Source organism: Larimichthys crocea, chromosome IX, assembly GCF_000972845.2.
Source record: "Larimichthys crocea isolate SSNF chromosome IX, L_crocea_2.0, whole genome shotgun sequence".
NCBI classification, from domain to species: Eukaryota; Metazoa; Chordata; class Actinopteri; family Sciaenidae; genus Larimichthys; species Larimichthys crocea.
The window spans coordinates 12,714,389-12,719,603 of NC_040019.1; the positions used below are offsets into that span (position 1 = coordinate 12,714,389).

Genomic DNA, 5,215 nt, shown 5'->3' on the forward strand with positions numbered 1-5,215 from the left:
GCCCTCCGCGTGGCCGCATACCTATATGTATGTGCGGGTGTTAGCCACGTACCGTCGCTCCGTTTAATCTCCACGTTAGTTCCCACGAAGATTTTCCCGAAGATGCCCGCCCTCTCCTCTCTCCTCTCCTCGTGCGTGTGCGCGCGTGCGTGCTGTGTGTTTACTGTGCGCGCGTGCGTTCCAACCGCAGGAGCTGAGGTCACTAACGGTCACAGGAGAGGAGCGAGCGCTGCGCATGCGGGCGGTGTCGTCAGCCATCTCGTACAGTGATGGAGTACTCAGGATTTAAAGTACCAGCTGAGAAATACTGCAGTACTCAGGATTTAAAGTACCAGCTGAGAAATACTGCAGTACTCAGGATTTAAAGTACCAGCTGAGAAATACTGCAGTACTCAGGATTTTAAGTACCAGTGGACATACTGCAGTTACCTGTTACACAGTACTGCTGCGTACTACACACTGTGTTACTGCCATTAGAGGCAGTACTGCAGTAATACTCATGTAGGAGCCTTTAAATCTGCTTAACTCATTTTATTTTATATTTAATAATTTAATGTTTTATTATTATTCTATTATTATTATTATTATATTATTTGTTGTTGTTTTATATTATTATATTTATTTATTTTATTATTATCATTTTTACTTTATTTATATTTAGATATGTGTCTGCTATTTTGAATACTTTTTTTTATTATCTGTTAATTTGTGCCTTGGCTGTCCTGAAAGGCGCTTGAAATAAATTTATTTTTATTATTTATTTTTTTTAACCATGTTTTCTCACTGCAAACTAATAACAAAGTGTGTGAAGTGATTTTGTGTACAGTGACGGATGATGTATTTATTTAAGTAAAAGTACTAATACACTATAATACTATAGTAGATGGTCTAAGTATACTGCTACTAATCACCAACTGTGTCTGCAGTATTACTCAGTGTAGAGGTACTGGCTTTTAAAGTTGAAATAACTCTAATTCTTTTTGTCTGTTTATACATTTAATATGTTTATTATTCTTTATTTATTTGTTTATTTATTTTAACCATGTTTCCTCACCAATAATAAACGTGTGTTATAGTGTATGAAAAGTAGTGCTGGAGGAAGTATTTATTTGAGTAAAAGTTACTAATACAGTGTTAAAAACTACTATACTGCTCACGCACTGGTCAGGACATGTGGCTGCTGGTTTGACTTCATCGTGTTGGACACGGGGTGGCAGCAGAGCTCTGTGACAGGACGACAGACTCGCCGACTCGTTGGAGTATTCTGCTTTGTTTGGTGTTTGTACTTCTAGTTTCTAGTTTCACTTTTAATTGTGTGTGTGTGTGTTCTTTAAAGTCGCTGTTGTTTATCACGTCTGTGAATTGAATCTAGTCATACTGTCCCTGTTTGCGCCATGAAGATTTGTATTAGTCTTCCTTCACACCTGGAGGAGCTGCAAGTGTCACCAACTGTGACTGAAGTCCAGCTCGCCGTCTGTCAGCCTTTTATTTCACCCCAACCACTAAAAGCAGTCCCCACATTTACCTTGTCCGGCGGCTTCTTGCTCGCTTCACTCTCTCTTTTTTCTTCTTCACTTCCTCCCTTCATCTGCCACTATGTCCATAGCGGCATGCTGAGGCCTGGGTTACGTGCCGCTTGCCCAGCTCCTGTTTCTAGCACGACATCAGCTCCACTTCCCATCAGCTAATTTTGAACAATTTCCTCTTCTCCTTCCTGGTGGTCCAAAATGTAAAACTGTTCAAAATAGTTATTTACTGCTTACAAAATGAGCAGCTACACAGACCCATATTAATTACTGTTCCAGCTTCGGTTCTGGCACGACACTGTCTCTTACGTACTCTCCCGAACCCGGGCCCAAAGTTACATAGTGGAGAAACGACCTCGAATGACAGAGGACACCGTTTAACCTGATCACAGGTCAGTCGATGCTACGGCGATCAATCCAACTCATCTGTCAGGCCTCCTCCCCCCCCTGGACTGTATCGTCGACCATCCCACTGAGATGACCTGAAGACTTCCTTTCACACTCCTCACTCTTGTCATTAACACAACCCACACACACACACCACCACACACACACACACACACACACACATTGACACATCCCTCCGGTCCCCACGGTCATTCCTGTCTCTGGGAGGCGTTTCCCCAGGCAACACAAGCCTCCCAGTCAGACGTTGTTTTATGTTTGTGTGTTGGTTTCTAGAGGAAATTAAACACACGTGTTCTTGTGTTGTGTGTTTTGTGTGTGTGTGTGTGTGTGTGTGTGTGTGTGAGAATAGAGGAAAACAATGAAATCTAAAACCAACGTGTCTGCTCTGACCGTCACAGGAAACATGATTCTGTTCTGGTGACTGCTCCAAGATGCATGCATACATATTCTGGGGATTCACTTCGCATTATTTTTACCTACCAATATTCCGTTGTAGCGGCGCTGCTACTGCGAGGGATCTTTTGCAATCATGGATAATTCCATCTCTGCACAGGTACGGTGCATCATGAACATCCTTTGAAGGCGGGCAGTGGACCGGGGAAAGTCCCCTTTCTTCCAGTTGCCTTCATTTTGTACAAGGCCCCGTGCTTCTGTGTTTTCCGGTGTGTCAAACAGTGAGTGGTATGTTTCTTTATGACTCACCTGTGCTGAACCAGGCTGTCAGCTCTTTTGTATATGACTTACCTGTGCTGAGCCAGGTGATGTCGCCTCTCTGTATATGACCTCACGTTTAATGTTCTGCTAGGGTTTCACTCAGACGTTGATGATACTCTGAGTGATGAGCTGTGCCGAAACGGCCAGAACTATTGTTACATCCATGATCACGGCAGCATTGAGCTAATTACCACGCCAACAACACGGAATTGCGCTAGTTAGGAGTAAGCTACTGAGCTAGTTTGCACCAGACTGTAAACTATAGTGAGCTAGTTGTACGCCTTGCGCCAAATTATTTAGCTATTCGTAATATAGTTGCGACTTAGTTTTTCGGTTAGTTTGCAGGCTACTTACAGCAGTTGTAAGCTAGTTGCGGCAGAGATTTAAGGTAGTTGTAAGCTCAGTTGCGCTGCTTTAGGCTCGCTGCACATCTACCTTGAGCTAGTTATCAAGCTAGTTGAGTAGATGTTAAGCTGTCTTAGTAGTAAACTAGTTGAGATCAGTTGTAAGCTTACTTCGCACTAGCTTTAGGCCCGTTTTCCCGGCTAGAGCTAGTTTAAGCGACTTGAGCTAGTTGCAAGCTAGTTGTGAAGAATGTAAAGCTAGTAGTAAACTATGTTGAGCATTTGTAAGCTTAGTTGCGCTAGCTTTAGGCCAGTTTCAAGGCTACTTGAGACTAGTTTGCGCCAATTTAACTAGTTTCATATAGTTGCGATCGTTTTAGGTTAGTTGCAGGGCTACTTAAGCAAGTTTGTAAGCTACGTTGCGGCAGATTTAAGGTAGTGTAAGCTAGTTGCGCTAGCTTTAGGCTAGAGCAAGCTACTTGAGCTAGTTTAAGCTAGTTTGCGCTAGATGTAAGCTAGTAGTAAACTAGTTGAGATAGTGTTTGTAAGCTTATTGCCCTGCTTTAGGCAGTTTTCAGGCTAGAGCTAGTTTAAGCGACTTGAGCTGTGAACGCTAGTTTGGCTTAGATGTAACTTAGTATTAAACTTAGTTGAGCTAGTTTGTAAGCTAGCTTTCGCTAGCTTTAGGCCAGTTTCAGGCTACTTGAGGATTAGTTGCGCCCAAATTTAACCGCTAGTTGTAATACAGTGCAATAGTTTTAGGTAGTTGCACGGTACGTTAGCAAGTGTAACAGTAGTTGTGTAGAACGTCATAGGTAGTTAACGCTCGTTGCGCTAGTTATCAGCTAGTTGCGTAGTTGTAAGCTAGTTGCGCTGGCTTAGGCTTAGTGCAGGCATTGAGCTAGTTGTAAGCTGGTGCGGCTAGATGTAACTCAGTAGTAACTAGTGAGCTAGTTGTAAGATTAGTTTGCGCTAGATGTAAGCTAGATAGTAAACTAGTTTGCGCTAGTTTGTAAAGCTAGTTGCGCTAGCTTACAACTAGCTCCTACAACTAGCTTTAGGCCGGTTTTCAGGCTACTCGCTATAGTTGCGGCCAAATTTAAAGCTAGTTGTAATTACAGTTGAATATTTTAGTTTAGTTGCAGGCCTACTTAAAGCAGTTGTCAGTAGTTGTGCTAGACGTAAGGTAGTTTTAAGCTAGTTGCGCTAGTTAAACTAGTTGGTAGTTGTCAGCTAGTTGCGCTAGGATGTAAGCTAGATATTAAACTAGTTGAGCTAGATGTAAGGCTATAGTTGCGCCCAATTTAAGCTATTTGAATATTAGTTGCCAAAGTTTTAGGTTAGTTTGCGGCTAGTTAAGCTAGCTGACGCTAGTTGCGGCAGCAGATTTAAGATAGTGTAAGCTAGTTGAGCTAGTTGTATTTGTAAGCTAGTTGCGCTAGATGTAAGCTCGTAGACTAAACTAAACTAGTAGGCTATTTGTAAGCTTATTTGCACTGTTTAGCCGCTTCAGGCTTAGCTAGTTTAAAGCAACTTGAGCTAGTTGTAACTAGTTGAGCTAGTCAGAATCTCGTTTGTGTTTGATACACTGCTGAGTTTCCTCTTAAATGTAGATTTCAGGAGGAACGTGTGGTCGTTTTCCTGTTCTGTTTTGTCTTCATGTCTTCCTTTTTGCCTGATATTAAAGTGAACAAAGACGAGGACTTAAAGACGTTCCAAGATCCGTCTGCTATAAGCAATCATTAAAACGACGGATCTTCACTGATCTCTTTCTTTGACATTTAACCGAACAGAAACAGAAACGTCTTGATGAGGAGGGCGGGAACGTTCGACGCGGCTGTTCAAGGTCGTCATCAGACCCCGTTTTGAAGCGGCTCGCTACGACTTGTAGTCAGAGAATCACAAAAACACATCTCTGCGTGTCAAAGCGGATTCAAAGGAGCGTTCCTGAGTCAGCCGCATCAATCGCTTCGAGCAGCCGACCCTGGAAAAAACACTGAGCGTTCCCCGTCTCCTTCGTCTTCCCCCGGAGGTTCGTCTCTCCTGGCCAAAAGATTTGACTCAGGCGTGGAATCAGCCCCTGAACAACGTAATGAGCAAACCCTTGCATTAATAGACGGAGGCGTGTTGGGGGGGATTGGTTGCTGCACACAGTCCCACCACACACTTACGTTAAAAGCACCCCATCCCCTGGAGGAATCTCCTTAACTTACTTGCAGCAGC

At 43.1% G+C, this 5,215-nt stretch overlaps 1 protein-coding gene across 3 annotated transcripts in view; it reads right to left on the reverse strand.

The window, feature by feature from the left end:
• LOC104936400 (kinesin-like protein KIF2A) overlaps positions 1 to 209 on the reverse strand; it is an 11,411-nt gene extending 11,202 nt beyond the window's left edge. The window contains exon 1 of one of the 3 annotated variants that reach the window (XM_019278623.2): positions 53 to 203. The gene's annotated coding sequence lies outside the window, so the exon portion shown is untranslated. Of the gene's footprint in view, positions 1 to 52 lie in introns of all 3 variants that reach the window. The other 2 variants (XM_019278625.2, XM_027282280.1) reach the window with 2 other exon arrangements.
• Positions 210 to 5,215: the final 5,006 nt, after the last annotated feature.